General features: G+C 47.0%; 1 protein-coding gene across 11 annotated transcripts in view; it reads left to right on the top strand.

Annotated features, from left to right (window-relative positions):
- B3GALT5 (beta-1,3-galactosyltransferase 5) overlaps window positions 1–24,842 on the top strand; it is an 88,832-nt gene that overhangs the window by 50,546 nt on the left and 13,444 nt on the right. For 4 of the 11 annotated variants that reach the window (XM_077995743.1, XM_077995741.1, XM_077995744.1 and 1 more), the window contains 3 exons: window positions 1,212–1,393; window positions 6,482–6,590; window positions 10,629–10,859. The gene's annotated coding sequence lies outside the window, so the exon portion shown is untranslated. Of the gene's footprint in view, window positions 1–1,211; window positions 1,394–6,481; window positions 6,591–10,628; window positions 10,860–22,183; window positions 22,401–24,842 lie in introns of those variants that run through there. The other 7 variants (XM_077995740.1, XM_001108171.5, XM_077995749.1 and 4 more) reach the window with 4 other exon arrangements.

Genomic DNA, 24,842 nt, shown 5'->3' with positions numbered 1-24,842 from the left:
GGACATTTTATGTTGTGGAACTGACAAGTTTCTGAAATTTCCATCCATGGACACGATCCACCATAAACCACAGAAGTTAAGTACTGGAATGTTTACTATTGGGCAATTTGCTCAATATCTCTAAGCCTCAGTTTCTTATCTTTAGAGCAGGGATGATAATAGCACATGGAATCATTGTGAAGTTAATTGAGAAAATGCATGTAAAGAATTTAATGCAGTGCTTGACATATAAAAGACATCACTCCATTGTTGATATACTAACTTCCTCAAGAATTTAACAGAATGAACCAGGATAACAAGAGTGAGACCATGCTGTGGTCTGGAGAGAGGGCATGGAACTGCAGCTGTACTGGGAGGGGCTGTGAAGAAGGAGCTGAGCAGAGAAATGTGGCTGTAGCCAGGAGAAGCCAGGGGGAGGCATCCTGGGAAGAGAAACGCCAACCGCTTTCCTTGTTGTTGCTTCCCAATGACCAAATCCAAACCCCCTGTTGTTGCTTCCCCATGACCAAATCCAGAGGACACTGGCCAGCAAGGCAGCCCCAGATGATGGCATTCACAGGAGGCAGGCTCCTGTGGCTTAGATAAGGACTGGCACATCTTCTCGAGGGGCTGTGCATACACCTTATTGTTGCCCACGAATTCCCTGTTTTCCACCAGAGTCCTTGGCCTGACCAGTCCTTCCTTCTGTATAGGATCGCAGGATCCTGGGACTGGAAAGGACCCTGTGATCACTCTCCTCAGCCAGTCCCTTCATACAGAGGAAAGATCGAGGTTGTCTCCAGTGTGGTCTTGGTGGCGTTCAAATGGCGTTCTTTTTATTGGTGTTGCCAGAGTCTGCTGGGGAGCAGAGCACACAGAGCGTGCTCAGAACGTGGTGGTGGAAGGGACCCGCTGTTTCTCATGATTTTTAGCCTTTACAGCGGCACCACATTTTTACAGTGAGCCACGTGTTGTCTTTCTCATTCATGGGACTGTTGCTTGCAAGTGTCTTCCTCTTAGTGTCTGTGTTTTTGGAGCGACCCTGCCCTCGAGAACAGGGGACCTGTGCCGTGCTCCTCTTGATCCCCTTGGACATTTACTATCAGGGCCGAGCACACGGGGCCAGCACATACTTTCTGAATTAAATTTCACAAGGATTACCTGGAAAGCTGTAACTTTTTCCGAGTCCTAAAACCGAGGAGCACTGTTGGTTCCTCCCTTTTCCTTTCTAGGGTCATTGTGGCAGATGTCTGTTCCTGCACTTGCGGCTCCACGAGAGGAGAAAAGCCTCCTTCCTCCCAGCAGGGCCATTGCCTCGCTGATGGGCGTTACAGGGAATCCTAAAGATGGAGGGTCTGTGTGCATTCCCTCTTTGGAGGGCAGAGACCAGGCATTGCATGCAAAAGCCCATCAGGTACGAAGTATCCCTGGTCCAACCCTTGCTGGCATGAAACCACTGTGTAGACTCTTGTCACGTCAGCCAGCTGAGGCTTACGATGGTTTCAACTGAAAAATCTTCACTGCTTCCCCGTTGTATGCAGGAAACAGTTGCCTGGGTGTTTGTCAGTCCTGCCGTGTTCTGTGTGTCCCAGGCTCCCTGATGACTGCCCTGCCCAGGGCTTATTTCCTGGGAACACCTAGCAGCACTGCTCCCAGCTGTGGTTGCAAAGACAAAAGGAACAAAAGTCATTGATTCATTAACTTGCCACCAGGGAACCCACCTGCCTGGCTTTTCTTGCAGCAGGAAGCAGAGGTGCTAGAGGGGACAATGGGTTTTCTAGAGTCAAAAGGGAATACTTGACAAGCTTCTCTTAAGGTGTCAGTTTTAGAAGCAGGAAGACTTAATTGGTCTTAGGGTACATTGAGCAGACCATGGTTTGGCTGCAAGGGAGCAGGTGAGCCCTTTGGGGACATTTCGAAAGAGGAAGGATTATTTACTATTAGGGGAGGGGAGCAGGAAACTTTCTGTGGTTGGATGTTTCCTGGAGCAAGTTAGGGTCAGGGTGTTGCCTTTTGGGTCCACCTGTCATCATGTCCTTGCCTCACTGGGTCATTTCTCACTTTTATGTCTGATACGAAAGAGGGGATGAGAAGTGCTGGGAAGGGAAGGGAAGGGTGCGGTCCCTTTAAATAATACTGAAGGAGGAAGGGCATGGTCCCTGGTTAGGGCTCCATCCCCAGGCCTGTGCCTACGGACCTAGGTGAGGACAGGCATTTTTGTTTTCCTGCCCAAATGTTGCGTTTCCCAAGACCACCCTGGCCTGCCACATCTCCACGCTGTGCCTGTAAAATCCCCAGGACCCTAGCAGGCAGACACATAGGTAGCTGGATGTGGAGAGGAGCACGTCAGCGGAGGAACACATGGGTGGCTGGACGTCAAGAGGGGCGCACAGACAAGCACCGACAGGCACCAGCAGGCTGCAGGCCACCGACCGGCAGAAGGATGTGGAGTTGGGTGAGGGCAGTCAGGGGAGAGTCCAGGCCGTTCAGCGGCCTAACTCCAGGGGAAATCCATCTCCCTCCTGGCTCCCCCATCTGCTGAGAGCTTCTTCCATTCAATAAAACCTTGCACTCATTCTCCAAGCCCACATGTGATCCGATTCTTCGGATACACCAAGGCAAGAACCCAGAGATACAGAAAGCCCTCTGTCCTTGCGATAAGGCAGGGGTCTGATTGAGCTAACGGAAGCCTCCTACAGACGGCTAAACTAAAGGAACACCCTGGAACACATGCCCACTGGGGCCGCAGCAGTAAACATTCACCCCTGGACACTGCCTGCCCGTCTGCGTGCTCCCCTAGAGGTTTGAGCAGCGGGACACGGAAGAAGCGAGCCACTCCCGCATCACACTCCCTGAGAGGGGGACAAGGGAATTTCTCCCGTTTCATGTTGACACACAGATGGGGTGTGTGACTAACAGAGGGATTTTGTTGGCGAGAAGTGAGCGATGGGTGGATTGCGTGCTGACCGAAGCCAGTTTCCCGTGTACAGCTCTTCAGTCTTGGTAGTAGATAACAAAACTGCTGAGACATTGGGCTGGGTGGACCCCTTTCCCACAGCCTCACTCCCACATTACCATGAAAGGAAGGTCCACGTAAATTTCTGCCGTGTAGATGGAAGCCACCCATTAAACTAACTAACAAAACAGGTCATACTCCATGGAGTTTGTAGGTGAGGTGCCACCTCTCTTCCTTTAGGTCGCCGGACTTTGCCTAGCATGAAAGGCAAGTTGTAACATTCCAGAAGTGTGATTCTGTTTCCTTTGCAAGCAGCTTCAGGCATCTGGCCTTCCCTTCCCTTCCCTTTCCTTCCCTTTCCTTCCCTCCCCTCCCCTCCCCTCCCCTCCCCTCCCCTCCCCTCCCCTCCCCTCCCCTCCCCTCCCCTCCCCTCCCCTCCCTTTCCTTCCCTTCCCTTCCCTTCCCTTCATCTCTCTCCCTCTCTCCCTCTCTCCCTCTCTCCCCTTCCCTTCCCTTCCCTTCCTTTCTTTCCTTTCTGTCTCTCTCCCTCCTTCTCTTCTCTTCTTCCTTCTTTCCTTCCTTCCTTCCTTTCTTTCTTCCTTCCTTCCTTCTTTCCTTCCTTCCTTCTTTCCTTCCTTCCTTTTTCTTTCTTCTTTGTTGATGGAGTCTCACTCTGTCACCCAGGATGGAATGCAGTGGCATGATCTTGGCTCACTGCAACCTCTGCCTCCCGGGTTCAAGCAATTCTCCTGCCTCAGTCTCCCGAGTAGCTGGGATTACAGGCAGGTGCCACCACGCCTGGCTAATTTTTGTATTTTTAGTAGAGATGGGGTTTCACCATATTGGTCAAGCTGGTCTTGAACGCTTGACCTCATGATCCACCTGTCTCGGCCTCCCAAAGTGCTGAGATTACAGGCGTGAGCCACCGCGCCCAGCCCAGCCCGCATGTGGCATTTTCTAAGTCAGTGGCCCCTGCATCCTGTAGCTCTCCTAGCGGCTAACCTGAAACTATGGGATGCAGGGCTTGTTAGAGTCTCCTCTCTTCATGCACATGAACAGAAGGTCTGTAAAGGGCTGAATAACAAGCTGTCAATCAGTAACTATAAAATGTAAATGATGTAACTGTAAAATGTAAATAAATAACTGTAAAATGTACCTGGAGGGCTCTTTAGCAAGCCTCTGGCATGGAGAAGGATACCTGAAGCTCCTCTAGTTGCTGCCATGGTAGAGGGTGGGGGTGGGCTTTACGGTGTTATTCCCATTTGACAGCTGAGGAAAGCGGAGGTCTGAGAAGGTAAATAACTCACCTGAGCTCTCACTGTTAGTGACAGGCAGAAACAGCCTTGCAACCAGGCTGCCTGTGTTTGGTTCAGACCCTCTGTGGAGCACGTGGTTTAAACCACTGATCATAACTGTAGGTGGTGGGCAGTGTCTTGTGGTTGATAAGCAGGGGGTCCCACCAGCCCTGCTCCTCCTGTCTTGGTTGGCTTGTCACCCTAGAGAGTGGCTGCCTAGGAGCCTAGTTGCACCCATCCCTGCTCCTGAGGCCCCTTTCTCCCTCATGCTCCCTGGCTCAGACCCTCTTCCCTGGGTCAACAGTTGCTCTCGCACCGTGGGTGAGAAGTCCAGCTCTTTTCGGGATCTATGTGTCTCAATACAGGAAAACGCCTTAAGAGTACTTGTAAGGCTGTCAGTATTTGGGCCTGTCCTTAAAAATTCTCAAACACGTTTTGAAGGAATTAAACAATTATTTGCCCAGCTTGTACTGAACTATGAGGCCTTGCAAAGATGAATTATTTGATGACAAAGTGGATTCTATCAAGAAAGATGAAATCCATTCTATTTTTTTTTTGAGACTGAAGACAGTTTTAATATTGCCTTTCCAATCTGGATGCTTTTTTTGTTTGTTTTTCAAGACAGAGTCTTGCTCTGTCACTCAGGTTGGAGTACAGTGGTGTGATCATGGCTCACTGTAGCCTTTATCTCCTGGGATCAAGCGATCCTCCTGCCTCAGCCCCCTGAGTAGCTGGAACAATGGGCGCATGCCACCATGCCTGGCTATTTTTTCTATGTTTTGTAGAGATGGAGTCCCACTATGTTGCCCAGGCTGATCTTGTCTCGAACTCCTGGGCTTAAGCGATCTAACTGCCTCAGGCTCCGAGAGTGCTGGGATTACAGGTGTGAACCATTGTACCCAGCTGCATTTTTGTTTCCTTTTCTTGCTGTGTTGAATGGTGAAGACTTCTAGTATAATATAGTGGTGAGAACAGGTATTTCAAGGTTGGAAGATGCCAAAAAGTAGTTCGCCATTTGTAAAGAAAGTTTGGGATATTAGCTAGAGTTATGCACTACTACAAACATGATAAATCTCACATTATTAAAAACATGAAGTTAAAATCCACAGCAATTGTATTTTAGCTTCCAACACTACAGAACCGTGTTTATGCCTGGGATTTCCACGGTTAAACTGATTTTATGAAAATAACTGTCAATGATGTCTCTTTAAAGCATTAAAATAAATAAAAAAATTTAAAAAGCTGAAATGTGATATAAAATTGATGCCCTAAAGTCTTACTCTAACTTTGTGAACTAGAATATTAGCATTATGGAATTTAGATTTAAAAAAGTTCTTAAAATTAAGCTAGTCTTTTACAGTCCATTTAATGCTTGAATTCCAAGTTTTTTAACATCTTCATGATAAAACATTAATTAACTATTTTCTGGAATAGCTCATGCCACCTTTAGATTTTACTAATTATTTGCATAACCATTGTTAAGTCTTCGATTGAATTTGATCTCAGTATTTTCTACCCACTGGTTCTTGTTCTAGTCTTTTCTTTCTCTGAGACATGGTTTCTAAATATTAAGCATTATAAGTGACATTGAAAATTCTTCATATTCCATCATATAATTCTTCATATATTCTATCATATAATATATGCGCTCTTTCTCCTGGCCTCTCGCTTCTGAACATAATTCAGGCTTTATAAATCGTAATTCAGGCTTTTATAAATCCCTGGTAAAAGTGAGATGTATAGAACTGACTGTCCAGGAGTTTTTTTGATTCGTGTTCTAAACACTATGCTTTGATAGCCGGACTAAGAGGACTTTCGCTGTTTTGGTAGCAAATCCCACAACTTCAAGTGGAATTAATGATCCCCATTTTACATATGAAAAGTAAAGAGGCACCGGTTCTTCACAGTAGAATACCCATTTGACTTGTCTGTGTTCTGTAGTAGCTTTCACCGTAAGTGTTACTTTCCATAGGAAAATCTTCCCTATACCAAGTTACATGCTTCCAGTTTAAATAATTAATTTCTCCTTTGGCTGGTTTCTCATCACATCCACTCATTCATCAAGTGTGCGTTGCACTTGGGTTCACGGGCTCTGAGCTAGGCACGAGAATTATCAAATGAAGAAAGCAAAGGTCAGCTTCAGAGGCATTCATAAAATAGTGTCCTTTATATTACAATGTAATGATTGTTATAAAGAAGCGTATATAAAGTTAGTAATAAATGGTAATAAATTCTTTATCTCTGCTTTGAGGAAATCGAGAGGGTGGGACATTTCATGTGAAGAATGTAGGAATGGCCGACCTGAGAAGGCATGGAAGGGCATTCCAGGCCTAGGGACCTGCACAGACAAAGCAATTGAGGTACGGTAACTTGAGGAGTTACACGCATTGAGGTTCCTCTTCTTATATACCTCCTATTTGAATTTTTACCTTTCTTTTTTTGTTTGTTTTTGGATATTTCTGTTTGCTGTGTCTCTTTCTTTGGAAAGTACTTGCAGGATCAGCTGTTCTTGAAGACGTTAGAAAATACAGACGAGAACATTTTCCTCATTTTTTAAAATGGATTAACATATGGAGGAAGTGGGATAATTTTGATTTTGTCTTAGTCAAAATAGCCTATTTTAAATATTTTGTTGGCTGGGCATGGTGGCTTACGCTTGTAATCCCAGCACATTGGGAGGCTGAGGCAGGATCATGGCTTGAAGCCAGGAGTTGCAGAATAGACCAGGCAACATAATGAGACTCCCATCTCCACCAGAAAATAAAAGCTGGGCATGGTGGTGTGCGCCTTTGGTCCCAGGTACTTGGGAGACTGAGGCAGGAGGATTGCTTGAGCCCGAGACGTCAAGGCTGCAGTGAGCCAAGATCGTGCCACTGCACTCCAGCCTGGGCGAAAGAGTGAGAACTTGTCTCAAAAAAAAAAAAAAAAAAAAGATTTTGTAAATGTTCTTTACTAATGGAATAGACACAGTAGGGAGGGGTAGCTTGTGTCCATTACATGAATGCAACAAAATGGATATTAAACTGGACTCAATGGGGCCATTGGCGAGGGCCTTGTGGAGACGCTGATGGAGATGGGCAGCGTCGCAGGATTGACAAAGCCTGTCAATGCAGTTTCATGTTGATGAAAATAAAAGCCTGGGCCAGGCACAGTTCATGCCTATAATCCCAGCACTTTGCGAGGCCGAGGCAGGCAGATCACCTGCAGTCAGGAATTTGAGACCAGCCTGGCCAACATGACGAAACCCCCATCTCTACTAAAAATACAAAAATTAACTGGGCATGGTGGTGCACGCCTGTAATCCCAGCTACTTGGGAGGCAGGAGAATCGCTTGGACTCGGGAGGCGGAGGCTCAGTGAGCCGAGATTGCACCACTGCACTCCAGCCTGGTTGACAGAACGAGACTCTATCTCAAAAAAAAAAAAAAAAAAAAAAAAAAAGAAAGAAAGAAAAGAAAAGCCTGTGTGAAAAGCCTTAGCATTAACACTCCTGGCAGCAACAGCTGCCTTGCCTGCCTCTGCTTTCGCAGCTGTTTTATGTAGGTGACAGGCGGATGGGAGAACAATTGAGCTTTTCTTCTGGTTGAATTTGAGTTTCCTCTTTCATTTGTGGGTTATTGTTTGAAAAGAAGTGTACCCACATTCTCTGCTCTGTCAGCATCTTCCTTCCCAAGTTTTGAAGCGTGCCACAGATTGCTAGGAGACAGCTGAAATTTTTAAAGCTTTTTATTATGTGTGCTTAAAGATGGGGTAGAGATGCTCCTTGATGAGGGAAAGGTGCTTTGGCGTTTGGCAAGAGGAGATCATGCCTGCTCGCCTGACCTTCCCGCAGCTCCTCGAGGCTGGTATGCAGGGGGAGTATGAGTTTTCCCTGCTCCTCTCTGTGGCTTATTTTGTAGAAAAATCATGCATTCTTGTGGAAGTGACTGACACTGACAGTTCTGTCAATCAAGGAAAATGACCAAGGCAAGTCTCAATCATTTCAGGACATTTATTTGCGAAAGTTAAGGATGGGCGCCGGGAGACAGGCCTATGCCTTTCTCCTAAGATGATTTTGAGGTCTTCAGTATTTACAGGGGAAAGGTCAGGATATTAAGAAATAGGCAGTTTTCATGTGAGAGGTGGGTAAATAGTCATTCATGCCTTTGTCTGGCTCGGTGGATCTGCATTTTTACATTAGGTAATGTAGACAGCAGGGCAGAGGAAACAATCAGATATGCATTTGTTTCAGGCGGGCAAAGAGACGACTCTGAGTTCCGTCCTATGTCCCCCGCACCTGGGAAGATAAGCTATTAATTTACATTACCATGTTGAACTTTAATAGAAATGCTGTAGGGTAAAGAGATTGGGGCTCACAGGAGTTTCCTTGTGGGCAAAATATGAGGGAGGTATGCAGCTTTTCATCTTTGTTGCCATCTTATTTAGGAACCCAAATGGGAGGCAGGCTTGTGTGAGCCAGCTGCCAGCTTGACTCTTCCCTTTGGCTTAGTGAGTCTGGGGTCCCAAGATTTATTTTCCTCTCACAGTTCCATTGCAAAAAGTGCAAAGTTCACAGTGATGGGAAACATAGAGAAGGTACAGCTTCAGCGGCTTACGGAACCACTGTCTGACATTTGAAACGATGGCGTATATTCCTAGAGGGGGTGAAGGAATGTCTTGTGTTCTTGTGATGCGCAAGGAGGGAAAGGGAGCTAGCATTTATTAAACTCCTACCGTGTGCCGTGAACGCTTTCGTTTAATTCTCACAGTGACCTTCAGATTGGGCATTGTGACCTTTTAAAAATGAGAGCTTGGGTTGGGAGAGAAAAAATGATTTGCTAAGATTATGCAGGAGTGACTGGAAGACCCCAGCCCTGGTCTCCTCAGGGTCACAGGCTTCTACCTCCCCACCATGCTGCACTGACTGTCTTGGGGGGGCGAATGTGTGTTGACTGGCTCACCCCCCTATCTTCTCACTCTTCTTATACTGCCGGGAGTGGGTTGTGGTGTCAGATGATTGGCCCAAATTATGATGCAGTCATAGTCAAGAGCATGAGCCACAAGGAATAGAGGCGTCAGGCATGGCCTGGTTAGCAACGTGCTCCCTAAGTCATGGCTGGAAGACACCACGTATTTCTCTGCTGGCCTGTGTCTCCTCACCCTGCTGCTGACAACTCTATTGTGTCCAAAATCGCACTTTCCTGACCATTCCCGGAGTCGTTTTTGGTAACCACAGGCAGCGGGCATATAAAGGCACAGTTGCCCTCTTCCTACTATGCAGTTTGGTCCAGGAACAGAGACAACTTTCTTAACTGATGTTTTTGTTTTCTTTTCTCCTCTTCTGGGAATCACCTTCAGGTCTCGCCCTGCGTGTGCAAGCTTTTCTTTTCCTTTGGAGGGAAGCGGGACATTCTCCTATCCTGATGGATTCAGCCAGAGATGGCTTCTTTTTCTTAAGTTCTTCCTTATCAGAATTTTCCCAGCAGGAGGTAGTGGTTCATGATGGATGCGTTGGTTTCCTCACATCTGGAAGACAACCAGTGGGGACTGCCCCAGCCGTGGTTTGGTGTGTGTGGAGCCTCTCTGTGGCTGCCACCACGCGGTGTCTCCCCATTTCACATCTGTGTGAGGTGGCTTGGACATATTGAGGTGCTGGAGACCAGCAGCACCTCCTGGACTAGCTCCTTCCAGAGTCTCTGCTGGCTAAGAGGCAAACTGGGGGAGTCGTGCTAGACTTGGAATGGAGACCTGTTGTCCCTGTTCCAGTTGGGACAAGCTTTGAGAAACACCCACACCCCAAGGCAGGCAGTGGTCAAAAGGGGAGAATGATTCACTGTCAGCATCCCTATTAGCCAAACTGTCCCGACCCGGGGGTCGATCACTTGGTTAGTATAATAGTTTTTTACTCTGTTAAGCAAAGGTCCCCACATTAAAACATGTTCTCAGTGAAATCTTAGACTCGGACGCTGATCCCGCAGCCACTCTCTGCCTCCCAGCACGGGCGGGATGATCTTGGATGCATTTATTCTTGCCCCTTGCACGGTTGGAGTAAAGTGCTTATGAAAACATCTCTTTTATTGATTCTGCGTGCTTTTTAAAATTCCATTTTCAAGAGTGAGAACAGAGAACGTGTGATGTGACCAAAGGTCTCCTGCTGGTGTGGAAAGGTAGCAGGCTGCCTCTGCAGCTTTGCCCAGAAGCTGGTGCCCTGGACTACTGCTTCTCAACACTCCCGAGGAGCTCCCTTTGGCTGTAATCACCCACTGGCCTCCTCTGTATGAACAGCAGGGGTGAAACTCTTGATGTTACTTCTTCCTCCATTGAATAAGCCAGATTCTCTTTCTTCTGAGGAATAATTGAAGTCTTTTGCAGTGTATGTAAGCAAAATTACCTAACACTCTGAAATGTTTCGTACAACAGTTTCATCTGGAAAAGAGGCCATTGAAACCATGCGTTTGTGTTCAAGTAAGAAAGTATATCCAAGTCACAAAGAAGCATCGTTTGGCTTTTGGAGACATGGGCAGCTTCATTTCTCATTTGTTCAATCAGAACTCTCCGCTAGGCTTCTAAGTGCCACATCCTGTCCAGAATGATGAAAGATACAGAAAATGGTGCCTGCTGACCTTCTGGAGTTACTGACTAGTGAGAAAGGTGAGTGGTATTCCAAGGTTTGTATCAGGAATTAATAAAATACAATCCCAATAATTAAAGTGATACAGTACAATATGGGGTGCTGTGAGTAGTGATAAGGAAATGAGGATTAAAGGTAAGGAAGAGTTAGCTGAGCAGAGAGAGAAAGAAGAAAGCAAAACTGGGAAAGAGCAGGAGGGTCAAGAACTGAAAGGGGGTTGAGTGCAGTGGCTCATGGCTCTATTTCCAGCACTTTGGGAGATGGAGATAGGCAGATCCCTTGAACTCAGAAGTTCGAGACCAGCCTGGGTAACATAGCAAAACCTCATCTCTACAAAAAATACAAAAATTCACTAGGTGTGGTGGTGCATGCCTGTTGTCCCAGCTACTTGGGAGGCTGAAGCAGGAGGGCCACTTAACCCCGGGAGGTGGAGGTTGCAGTGAATCAAGACGGTGCTTCCGCACTCCGGCCTGGGTGACAGAGTGAGACCCTGTCTCAAAAAGCAAAGCAAAACAAAACAAAAGCTCCACACAGCTGAAAGGGAACAAGGGTATCCTGATGGCTGAGAGGCAGAGGAAGTCACTTGGAACAACAGGACCTTCCCAGCCAACTGAAGGAATCTTTGGTTCTCATCTTAAGGATTGCCAAACTTGTTTGTCAAGAACAAAATCTCACACCATGTGGAGTTAAGATGACTTCATGTAGCACAATTAAATCTGAGTGCTGGAAATTGCTTCCATTGCCTCTGGTTTTAGGGTGCCTCATATAAATTGAAATCCAGCAGGCCAGTTTCTAGAATGATCATACTCCCTTGTTTTAATTAGTTATTTAATTAATTAAATTTTTGGTTCTCGGGCCTCAGTCTCCCGAGTGGCTGGGATTACAGGTGTGCGCTACCATGCTCAGGTAATTTTTGTATTTTTTGTAGAGACAGGGTTTCGCCATATTGGCCAGGCTGGTCTCCTGAGCTCAAGCGATCCACTGACCTCAGCCTCCCAAGCGCTGGGATTATGGGCATGAGTCACCACGCTCGGCCCCTTGTTTAAAATCTTCCTCTTTCTTCCGCACCCCTTTGCCTGTGGTTTGCACGCTGAATTCCTATCACTCTCAAATTCTTCATGGAGACCTTACTTAAGCAGCCTAGAGTCTGTGGCTTTACCATTAGGGCAACAAGTTTCCAGAATAACCTGGGAGAAGATGTTCTTCGGGAGACAGCACTTGTCTTTGTTTTCAAGGTGTTTTATATGCGGTTAAAGATACCATCCTCCCGTTATCTCACTAGATGTAGACAGTTAAAAAGTTTTACAAAATTTTCAGAGATTTCTAACGTGGTTGGTTGCACAGAATAATTGGCAGCCCTATTAATGATGTTCTGGTGATCTTCTTTTGCTGTGGTATTAATTTGTTTAGTTTAGTTTTGGGTCAGAAGAAAGACCTCAGTGCTTTGATTCTTAGCTTATTGTGTAATCAAAAGCTTACTTTTAGAAAAAGTCCATTGTAGATTGGCCTTCCTGAATCTGTAGACACCATATTTGACACAGTGGACAAAATTGTTCAAATAAAATCATTCACTGTTATTTGGGTTATTAATCAGAAAAGAATGCATCAGAGATTTAAAAGAATCGGGTTATAAAAATATTGACTGTGCTTTTGGCTGCTTAGAGATTGGGAGCTCTTAGTAGGGGTACTTAAGTTAAAAAAAATAAAAAGAGAAAGAGCTTCAGCAGAGGGTAGATTGTAGAGTGAGGGGAGGGGACAGAGCCTGAATGGGGGCCAGACCTCCTAGCATGTGTACCTTCTCTTTCTCACTGTCTTGAGTCCTAGTCCCAAGACCGGGTGAGGTCATCTTCTCCATGTTTAGGAGAGAATAAGAGTCTAGGGGGTTAAGTGATGCTTCCTAGCATGAAGCACAGTGGATAGGTTGGAAGAGAGCAGCACTTCCTTCTGGTAGTGTGTTCTGGGGGACAAGTTTGGCTCTCCATGCAGTTGAGGGAAATCTGAGTAGACCCCCATGGCCACTCCCCATGACCAGTGCCATACTGTACGCAGCAGGTGCTCAATAAATGCTGAGAGACGATCTTTGCTGTGGACTGAATTGTGTCTCCTTACAATTCCTATGTTGAAGGCCTAACCCCCAAAGGGATGGTGATTGGAGATGAGGACATTGGGAGCTGTAGGTTCAGCGAGGTCCTGAGGGTGGAGCGCTCATGATGGGATGAGCGTCCTTGTAGGAAGGGGCACCAGGGCTGTCTCTTTGCCGTTGTGGGGACACAACAGGAAGCCGACCATCTGCAAGCCAGGAGGAGGCCCTCGCCAGAACCCGGCTGTGCTGGCACCCTGATCTTAGACTCTAGTCTCCAGTACCGTGAGAAAAGACATTTCTGATATTTAAGCCACCCAGTGTGTGGTATTTTGTGGTGGCTGCCCAAGGTGACTAAGACAATCCTTAAAATGCCTTCCAGCTCTAAATTCATCAGTCCTGAGACTAGTGATCATGTGTCCAAATCCCTATCGCTTTTCTCCCCAGTCACTTAATTTGATTGGAGGCTTCTGTGTTGTATTGATGAATGGGACAGAGAGGCCCTGTTGGACTCGAGACTCATGGGCCCATAAAGCCCTGAGAAGAGCCATGGGCCACGTGATGTCCTCAGCCAGAGTCCACACTGCGCATTTGCTCCTCTCGGCCACTCTGAGCCACTCTGCCTGTCTCCAGCCTCCTTTCCCAGCTTTCCCTCTGCACACCATGCTGTTTCTGGAACCCACGGGGCCCTTCCGGATTCCCTGCCTCTGCTGGCCAGCCTCCCTGGAGCAGGTCTTCCTGAATATCCACAGGCAGGACCTCTGTTCTTTCCCCTGCCCCGTTAAAGAAAAGCCAGAGCTGGACAGGAGGTAGAAGGTGAAGACAGTTTCTATTCAGGAACTATTGAAGTAGGGGAAGTATAGAGCTCAGTATAGAGCTGGGCTTAATTCTGAATACAGCATGGACAAGTGGGGAGGTGCAGCCCAGAAGCAGGGTGGAAGGCTCAGTGGGTGGAAAGTTACTTAGAAGAGACCCCAGGGGCGAGGGGGATCCTGGCTAAACCCACCTTGTTGGAGGCAGACCAGGGTGACCAGACATCAAGGGTGGGGGACGAGGAACTGATCAGATAGCGATGGTGGGAATCTGGAGGCTGAGGCCAGGGTGACCAGACACTGAGGGTGGGGGACAAGGAACTGATCAGATAGCGGTGGTGGGGGATCCTGGCCAAACGAACTTTGCAGGATTCTTGCTAACACCGGGCAGTGCAGAGACAGACATGGAAATGTAAAGGTGGAGGCCTGGTTGGGATGAGGATCCAGAGGCACCCAACTGGGGTCTCTGCCAGACATCACGCATCACCCTACTGGGTCAGATCCCAGTTACTGCTTGGCTCATCCTGTGAGCCCTGAACCCTGCAAAGATTTGTCGTCTTTGGTGTGGAACCCCCAGCACCTGGACCCTTGCCTGCCCCAGGGGAGGTGGTCGGAAGAGGCCTCCCGAGGCAGTGGAAGGGCCTGGGATGAAGGGGCGGGGCTCTGCTCCTCCACTGAGAGACGAAATAAAATAAATACAGGTGATTTCTCTTGGTAGCCATGTCACAAGTTCTACTCCTGTGGGTCAGGGCCCCCTCCTCAAAAATTCCTGTGTTAAAGTCCTAACCTGCACGACCTCAGAATGTGACCTTATTTGTGGGTGACAGCTGCAGGTGACACGAGAGCCCTTCCAACAGGGCGTGCTCCTGCCTTCGCCGGTCAGCTGCAAAAGGCGGGCACAGGCTGCTCCTGAGGCTGTGTGGCCAGGGCAGTACCTCACGGAACTTCCTGTGGCCACAGCAGCAGCAGCAGCAGCAGCATCTGCGAGCTTGAAAGGGGACGATGAGTGAGACTTTTGTCCACCGTTCTTGGTTGGGCCGCCACAAGCAGATGGGAAAGACTGAGAAAGAAACCATTCCTCCCCGGGTGGGGACGCTTGAAATTCCCTTTCAACCAAGGGGAGGCCACAGGCACCCTGTTCATACCTGAGTGCAGATGTCAGCGGCTCCTGGCTTGTTGGTGACCCGCAAGGGTCCCAGCTGAGCTGGGGCGCTCTCCGGTGGCTCTGGTGGGGCAGCCACAGGATGCTGGAGAGATGGTTCAAACATCATTTAGATGGAGGAGCTGCTGAAATAGACTTGACAGTTTATTTTGCTTAGTAGAAAAAAAATTAAAAATTGTCAGCTACGATCACCATTTTTTAATAAGATTAAAAAGTGTATTTTACAAAAAAAAAAAAAAAAGGTAAAAATGAGCAGCTCACCATGTCCCGCTTCTTCTACCCCAGCGCCAATGCCCTCCCTCAGCTGTGGTCCAGCCAGAAGACAAGGTCAGATAAAACAACCGCAAAGAAAAAAGAAAAACCTTCTAGAGTGACTGGGAATGAGGCCACCTTGACGTCTTCCCCTGAATCGGTGCCATCATGGTTTTGAAGTGTGACGGTCACTCAGCGCAGGGGTCCCCGCTATGTGAGCCTGTCCACCACTGTTCACGCTTGGTGGAAGAAGACCTGAGCACCCCAAAACATGACATCCTTATTTTCAGGAACCTCTAACTGAAATTGAGCTCTTCCTTTCTTTATGAGTATAGGCACTGTCTTAGTTCTGTGCTGCTGTGGTAACAAAGTGCCTCAGACTGGGTGGCTTAAAACGCAGACATTTGCTGTCTTGGGGATCTGGAGGCTGGAAATCCAAGACCAAAGTGTCGCTGAGGTTGGTTCTTCTGAGGCTGTCAGGGAGAATCTACTCCAGGCCCTCTTGCGGGCTCTGGGGGTGGCTGGCTGCCTTTGGCGTTCCTTGGCTGGGAGACGATGCCTCCAGCCCTGCCTTCCTCTTCACGCTGTGTTTTCTCTATTTGTGAGTCTGTATCCAAATTTCCCTTAAGGAATACCCATCATACGGGTTAGGGATCCCCCTAATGACTTCACTGAAACTTAGCGTAGAGCCTGTCTCCAAATAAGGTTGCATTCTGAGGTATTGGTGGGGAGGACTTTAACACGGGAGTTTTTTGGGAGGGGGCCCTCATCTACAGTAGTGGAACTTGTGACTTTGTCACCGAAAGAAATCACTTGTTTTCACATCACACTGTAGCAGCAGTGGACATCTCCAAATATGGGCGAAGCTAGTCCTGCCTGCAAAGTTAAGGTAGTTTTTATCAGATCTAGAGCTGGAAATCATTATTAAATGCAGCGGTGTGAAGTGTGTATATTATTCTGGCTCACTTTTAAAAATATTTTGATTCATTTACTTCAATGTAATCGATCTCCCCTGTAACTCTGTATGTTTTGTATTGTGCGGGTAAAAACGTTATTCAGATGAGTTCACAGGCTTCCCCCAACTGTGTTGAAAGGACCTGTGATGTAAGGACGTTTGTGGGGGGGGGCTTGTGGCTCCTTAACTGGCTCTGGAGTGAGCCTACTTCCATAGTGAACCCTGTGAGGCCCAATTCTGTTCCTCCCCCTGGAGCTCCAAGAGAAGGTCATTGTCCTTGTAGCAGCTGGTGGCCCCCAGGCTGGGCTCTCCCTGCAGGTGCCAGCGGGCTCTCAGTAGGTGTGACCTGGGATGTGAGCGGTGAGCCAGGAGTGAGGCACTCAACACCTTCTGGACCACACTTCCCACTCTCCCTGGGGTTCAGGTTAGGCCATGGAAAGTGTACACCCTGCTTGTCTTATAACTGGACGGGTGGTGGGCAGAACGCCTCTGGCAAGGTAGACCTTGAAGGCAAAACTGAGTTGAGGTTTGTTAGAAGTTAGGATGGAAATAGTTACTGCTGGGCATGCAGTGCTTCCCAAGCGTCCTGTGAGGCGGCAGTGTCATCACCAGTTTGACACAGGGACACAGGTGTAGAGCATGTAAGTGCCCTGGGCCGTGCTACACCACCGCTGTGTTTGAGATGTGAACCAGGGCCTTCTGATTCCTCATTCCTTCCATCCTAGCAGGCTGCCTGCAGTTAACAAAAGGGGACTCCTGTATCTGCTCTGCAGCTTCTTCAGCTGGTTTATCATGGAAAACAGAGTAGATCCTGATGTGGCAAATAATGAAATATTATAAGAATTATCATAGCAGATCTCACAATTTGATCAAGGATCCTGCCTTCCATATCTGGCCAACTGATGTGCAAAAGCAGCTGCAAGAACTTCAGAGCTGACAAAAGCAAACTCCAGACTTTATTTCCTGGGATCTGTTTTGTGAGACACTGGCCCATGAAATGCTCTCCCCAAAATAGTCGGATCTGTGGTCGAAGAAATCTGGGCAATTCTACAGAAGATGTGTCTTTTTCAGAGACTTATTTTTCATTAAAATTATATAAAAATATTAACATGGTACAATGTGCATATAGTGAGGTGCACAGATCTTAGCTGCATGGCTCAATGAGTTTTTATGTATACTTCCACCCATGTAACCACCACCCAGATCTAGAATAGAATGTATTCATCTCTCCTGAGGTTCCTCTGTTCCCTTGCAGCCAATGATTCTCCACCAGAGGTAACCATTCTGCTGACTTCCTTCATCATTGATCAATTTTGCCTGGTTTTGAACTTCGTATAAATGGAATCATTTCATGTCTGTCTTTTCACTCAATGTAATGTCTGTCAGATTAATAACATCACGTGTCAATAGTTTGTAGTTTTTCTGGCTGTATAGCATTTCATTCATCCATTCTGCTGTTGAGGGAAATTTCTTGACTAGAGTTGTGTTATCGATGTATTGCCTCTTGGCTCCAAATTCACCCTTTTTGCCTGGTCTCTGGAAATGGGTCTGGGCCCTCTAAATAGTTTCCCTCTGCAATCTGGCTCTTGAAGTTTATCAGTAAAGGGACCCGGAGGGGCATTGCAGGGGAACAAGTTTTTCCTTCCTGGTTCAGAGACACTGGCTAGCAGCCCCTGTGGTGTTACAGGAATACTTGGCAAGACAGCAGTTTCTCCGGGTACACCGACTAGGTGTTTTGTAGCAGACTGCATCTGGTGAACTGCTTTCCTGGCAACCTAGAGGGCAGATTTCTGGCAAGTTCCAGAAGGTGGATTCCAAGCATGTTTCTCCAATGTGGATCTGCAATAATGTCTCTGCCATTCAGTGGGCATAGCTGTGCCCTTTCAGTGGGATCTAGATCTCAGCCCTGATTTCTCAGTTGCTCAATCTCAGCCCTAGGGGCAGTGGCCATTCCTTATATATGGTTGTTTGTATATTCTTTGGAGCTGTCTTGATTTTATTACTGTTAGTCTCTCATTACTCCATTTCCTTATTATAGTAAATGATTCTTTGTATTTGACTTTACCTGGTCAAAGTACTATGTGGTTTTTTTTTCCTGTTTGGATCTAGATCGATACAATAATTTTTGGCAATTATCAGCAATGCTGCTGTGAACATTCTTGACCGTGTCTTGGTGGACATAAGCAATAATTGCTGCTGGGTCTGTGTGCAGGAGTGATTTGCTAGATCATAGCACATATGTTTTGCCGCAGCAGAAACTGCCAAGGTATATACAGCTTTCCAAAGTGTGTTAATTTACATGCGTGCTAGCAAGGTAGGAGAAATACAGTTGCTTCCCAAGTAGCTGGGATTACAGGTGTGTGCCACCCTCCAGGTTAATTTTTTTGTAGAGACAGGGTTTTGCCATGTTGGCCAGGCTAGTCTTGAACTGCTGGCCTCAAGTGATCTGCCTGCCTTGGCCTCCCAAAGTGCTGGGATTACGGGCGTGAGCCACTGTGCTTGGCTTCATGATAAAACTTCAACGGATGAGGAGCTGCTTCTTATGATGAGCAAAGTAGGTGGTTTCTTCACATGGAATCTATTCCTGGTGAAGATGCTGTGAACATTGTTGAAATGACAAGAAAGGATTTACAGTATTACGTAGAGTGAGTTGATGAAGCAGTAGCAGGATTTGAGAGGATCGATTCCAATTTCAAAAGAAGTTCTACTGTGGGTAAGATGCTGTCAAATGGCATTGCATGCCACACAGAAATCTTTCATGAAAGGAAGAGTCCATTGATGTGGCAAACTTCATTGTTGTCTTATTTTGAGAAATTATCACGACCACTCCAGCCTTCAACAACCATGACCCTGATCAGTCAGGAGCCATCCACATTGAGGTGAGGCCCTCCACTAACACAAAGATTATGATTCTTTAAAGGATCAGAGGAACATTAGTATTTTTTTTTAGCAATAAAGTATTTTAAATTAAGGTATATATGCTATTTTTTAGGCATAATGCTATTACACATTTCATAGACTCCAGTATATTGTGAACATAACTTTTTTTTTATTATTATACTTTAAGTTCTAGGGTATATGTGCACAACGTGCAGGTTTGTTACATATGTATACATGTGCCATGTTGGTGTGCTGCACTCATCAACTCGTCAGCACCCATCAACTCATCATTTACATCAGGTATAACTCCCAGTGCCATCCCTCCCCCCTCCCCGCTCCCCACAATAGGCCCTGGTGTGTGATGTTCCCCTTCCTGTGTCCAAGTGATCTCATTGTTCAATTCCCACCTATGAGTGAGAACATGCGGTGTTTGGTTTTCTGTTCTCGTGGTAGTTTGCTGAGAATGATGGTTTCCAGTTGCATCCATGTCCCTACAAAAGACATGAACTCATCCTTTTTTATGGCTGCATAGTATTCCATGGTGTATATGTGCCACATTTTCTTAATCCAGTCTGTCATTGATGGACATTTGTCACTGATTCCAAGTCTTTGCTATTGTGAATAGTGCCGCAATAAACATACGTGTGCATGTGTCTTTATAGCAGCATGATTTATAATCCTTTGGGTATATACCCAGTAATGGGATGGCTGGGTCAAATGGTATTTCTAGGTGAACATAACTTTTATGTGCACTGGGAGATAAAAGTATTTGCTCTATTATGATATTTGCTTTATTGCAGTAGTTTGGAATGGAAACTACAATATCTCTTGGGTACGCCTGTATACAGAAAGGAATTTATTATGAGGAAATGCTCATGCAATGATGGAGGCTGGAAAGTACCAAGATCTGCAGTCAGCAAGTTGGAGACCCAGGAGAGTCGATGGTGTAGCCCCAGCCTGTGTTTCAAGGCCTGAGAACCAGGAGAGCCAGTAGTCTAAGTTCTAGTTCAACAGCTGGCAAGCTCCGGACCCAGAAAGAGCTGATGTTTCAGTTCAAGTCTGAAGGCAGGAAAAGACTGAAGGCCGAGCTCCAGGCAGTCAGGCAGGGGAACTTTCCATTTACTCACGAGAGGGTCAGCATTTTGTTCTGTTCAGGCTGTCAACTGAGTGACCCAGAAAAGCTGGCACATAACATTCACCATCACGTTGCAAGAGCTGCAAACCCCTCTCTGCTTCTAACGCTGACGCTCAGCCGTCCTCCAGTGGGCAGGGAGCTGGATGCTGGGAGGACCGTGTGGGCCTGGGCAGTTTCTGAGAATCTCCCTCCGCCCTGTGACTTCTTAATTACTTAGAGGGTCACCCTGGTTGCTCACTTCAGCTCACTTGGGAGATTCTCTCTGCTTGAGGCTGGGGTAGGCCGAGGTCTTATGGGGTCTGAAGCTTATACAATTGGGGTGGGGGGCATTCCTCTTTAAGAAAAAGAAAACAGTGGGGGTAAGTCATCCTGCAGCTTAGCTCCACTAGTCTCATGGAAAATTTGCCTCCTAAAATGTCTTTCCTCTGAGAAAGCCCAGGCCTCCAAAGGCCCAGCCAGGCTGGTGTCAGTCTGGGGTCAGCTGCTGGGAGGCTGCAGGCCATGTATGACGCGGGAGTTCACCCTATCCCAGTTTCCGATGGAGAAGCATCGTTCTTGTCCACCCCTGTCGTGCTCTTTTGCACCCTCCCCAGGGGAAGGGATATTTTCAGTCTCTACAGCGAATCCACTGACACATTAAGGTGGGCACGGTGGTCTAGGGTCTTCTTGTTTATAACATGGTGCCTATTACTGGTCGGCTCTGTACAGGCAGTTTCCACTGGCATTATTCACCAGGCCAGCCTAGAGTGGAATGACCACATGTTAACATATAGATTCCTGGGCGCCAGACCTGCTTTATCAGAATCTCTGTGAGACGGAACCTTTCAGCCTGGGTTTTAAACACGCCTCCCAGGCTGACACTCACTGGATTTGAGAACCGTGGGGTTGTTCAGACAGCAGGGACATTGATGTTATTGCTTCTGCATTCTTGGTGATGCTGTTCTGTTCTCCCAAGGCCTGTGCAGTGGTGAGAGTCTCCAAGGATACAAGACCGTGATCTGGAGCGAGTGGCCTGAAAGTGGACCCTAGCACTCAGGACTGCCAACACCCTCCCTGGGTTTCCTTGGTCTGGAATACCCATCCCTTGGTTCTACCGGTTACATCGCACCTCCCCTTCAAGGAACAGTGCAAGTGCTGTGCCCTTCGCAGGGTTCAGGATGCTCACTAGCTCCCTCTCCACCGAGGGCCGCAGCCCCTGGAGACCCCTTGAGTTGAGTGCTTTGTCCTCGCATACTCTTTCTGGCCTCATAGTGGGGCTCGGCCATTGTCCCTTCACTCCAGATCTCTCCTTTCAGATCCAGGAGGTGCATCTTGAACTTAACTTTCCAGACCCTCCCTTCAGTGTTCCAGTCCTTAGAGAGGTGGACTCCTGATTCCTTTGTCTCTGTGCCCTGTAGCCTCAGGTCAGGCTTAAGGCAAGGTCTCCTCACCTGGCCTGGGGAGAGTCCCAGGATGCTGTGCGTGCCTGCGCGGGTAGGATGCGGTTACCCAGATTTCCCCTTAGAGAGCCTTTCCCTGTCCTGACGGCTCTAGCTTTGTGTGTTACTTACTTGTTCCGCTTTAATTCAAAATGTACCCAGCAACCAGCTTAGGCACAGCTCTCTGGGGTTTCAGGAGGGGTGTAAGACATAACCTTCGTCCTTCAGGCACTATGGCCAGAAGTGGGGCGGTGACCTAGGCAGGGGGCGGGAGCCAGCAGATGGGATGTACTCAGAGGAGCCTGCAGCAGGTAGAGGCAGAGACGGCAGGTCTACACGTTCTGAACTGTATTTCTCTCCTTCGGTTCCAAGGTTCTCTCCTGGCATCTATATTGCTCACAAGTTACAGAGCAAAGCCTGGTGTGATGGTTACTTTTAGGTATCAACTTGGCTGGATTAATAAATACCTAGAGAACTGGTAAAGCATTATTTCTGGGTGTGTTTGTGAAGGTGTTTCCAGAGGAGATTGGCTATGAGTCAGTGGGCTGACTGGGGAGGATCTGCCCTCTATGTGGGCAGGCACCATCCATTGACTGGGCCCAGATAGAACAAGAAGGCAGAAGAAATGTGAATTCCTCTCTCTTTGCTAGGGCTGGGACATCCTTCTTCTCCTGCCCTTGGACATCAGAGCTGCAGGCTCTCTGGCCTTTGGACCCGAGGATTTATACCAAGCAGCTTTCTGGGTTCTCAGGCCTTTGGCCTTGGACTGATAGTTACACCATTGGCATCTCTGGTTCTGAGGCTCTTGGACTTGGACTGAGCCACACTTTTGGCATCCCTGGGTCTCCAGCTTGCATGGCCGTCACGGTATTTCCCAACCTCCATAATCATGCTAGCCAATTCTCCTAAGAAATTTCTTCTCATCTATCTGTCTGTCTATGTATCTATGTATCTATCTATCTATGTATCTATCTATGTATCTATCTATGTATCTATCTATGTATCTATGTATCTATGTATCTATCTATCTATCTATCTATCTATCTATCTATCTATCTATCTATCTATCTATCTATGTATCTATGTATCTATGTATCTATGTATCTATCTATCTATCTATCTATCTATCTATCTATCTATCTACGTATCTATCTACGTATCTATCTACGTATCTATCTATCTATCTATCTATCTATCTATCTATCTATCTATGTATCTATCTATGTATCTATCTATGTATCTATCTATGTATCTATCTATCTATCTATCTATCTATCTATCTATCTATCTATCTATCTACCTACCTACTTACCTACCTACCTATCCTTTGATTGATCTACTAACCTGTTGGTTCCATCTCTCTAGAGAACCCTGACTAATACAGCTAGAGGGCAGAATCTGCTGGAGAAACTGCCGTTCCATTATTGACTGGCTGGTCAGGCCACACAGCCTGGGGGTCTAGATGTGTTTGGAGGTAGGGCTTCTGTAGCACAGATAGTGCCTGTTCATGGCTCTGTCCCAGGTAAGGCAGAGCTAGTTTGTGCAAAGAGCTTCTGCTTTCCAGCTGGCCTGCGGTGGCTGGGATCTGGGAGCACAGGCTGCCCTTTCCAGGCTCTGTCTGCTGGTGCTGCAGGTACCCCTGACTCCTCCAGTGGAAGCCTGGCCCCCCGGTCCTCTTTAGGCACAATACAGACTCAACCAAAGATGCAGATGCCTCATGTATGAGGATTCCGAGCTGTGACTTCTGGTGGTGGTTTCTTGGTAACTCCACTTTAGGCAGGAAAAATGTTCAGTTGCCCATGAAAACAAGCGACCCTAGGGGCTTTGGCCAGTTGGGTTTGGCACCTGCTCTGCCTCCTGGGAAGCAGTTTGGCCAATGCACTGCATGAGGTGAGCGCCCATCCCTGGAATTTAGATCCCTGTGAAGGGTCCTGAGAAAAACATCAGAGAGAATGAGAATTTAAGGTTTACTGTTAAAGCAACCCATAGAAAAAGAGCAGAATTATTCAAGCAAGGAAACAAAGTAGAAAAATATCTTCTTTCCCTTGCACTTGGTTTTTATGCTTCTCTGTAAAATGTATTGTCGGGGAGAAAGCAGGCCCCCAATCCCCTTGATCAGCTACACGTCCTAGCCATGCAAATAAATAATGACAGAAAGCAAGAAAGAGAGAAAGAAAGAAAGAAAGACAGAGAGAAAGAGAGAGAAAGAGAAGGAAAGAAAGAGAAAGAAAAGTAAAGAAAGGAAGGAAAGAAGGAAGGAAAGAAAGAAAAGAAAGAAACTTTGCAGCCACCTGGAGCACCAGTTCAGACAAGTTCTGGTCTCCTCCTTGCCTTCTGCTGTGATTTCTCTGAAGTTTCTGGGGACAGGAACTGACCAGGAACTCCCCAGGGGTGCCAAGCAGAGCCGGTAGTTTGCCTCCAGGAAAGAAGTCTCTGGAGAGCGAGCTGGTTCTAGAAAGCTCCATTGTTATTTCATGTTGCTTTTGGTGAATATATTTAGAACAGAATTTTAACAGTGAAATTTTGAGGTGCTCTTTTGGCCATCAAAATCACCAGCTCTTGGCTGGGCACAGTGGCGTGCCCTTGTAATCCCAGTGCTTTGGGAGGCCGAGGCAGGGGACTGCGTGAGCCCAGGAGTTTGAGACTAGCCTGGGCAACATAGTGAGACCCCATGTCTACAAAAAATACAAAATTAGAAGAGTGTGGCGGCATGCACCTGTGATCACAGCTACTTGAGAGGCTGAGGCAGGAGGATTGCTTGAGCCCAGGAGTTCAAGGCTGTAGTGAGCTATGATTGTGCTAGTGTGCTCCAGCCTGGGAGACAGAGTGACATCTGGTCTCTGAAATAAAATTTAAAAGCCCAAACCAACTCCGCTTTTCACTCTTTCATCTTCATTTCTTGCTGTCCTTTCTGTCCTCTCACCCAGGATGACATTTTTAAAGTGCCGCTATTGTGTTAAGAATTGGATTTATTCTCTGTGTTAAATTCTCTCAGCATTACCTACAGACTCTGTTATGTAAATAAGGTAAGTTATCAGGATGAGAAGTGAGACTCTAATTTATGAGTTCACCGTGTCTCTTTAAAAAGCTGCTAGGTCCTATCTTAACTTTCTAGGCTTGAAGGATTCTAGGGGATTGGCATATTGTTACTGTTGTGGACGTTGTTTGCCTTGATCATACCCATGAGAAAAGTGAGGCTGGGATGGGGGCTTACATGCGTGCTCAGAGTCACATAAGTAGGTTGGAAAGTGACACTACAGACACGGCAAATTGTGAAGGCCTGCTGGTAAGGCACGATTGATTTGAATG

This window comes from Macaca mulatta, chromosome 3, assembly GCF_049350105.2.
Source record: "Macaca mulatta isolate MMU2019108-1 chromosome 3, T2T-MMU8v2.0, whole genome shotgun sequence".
NCBI classification, from domain to species: Eukaryota; Metazoa; Chordata; class Mammalia; order Primates; family Cercopithecidae; genus Macaca; species Macaca mulatta.
The sequence above is the reverse complement of the archived record's forward strand: the minus strand, read 5'-3'. Positions and strand labels throughout refer to the sequence as shown.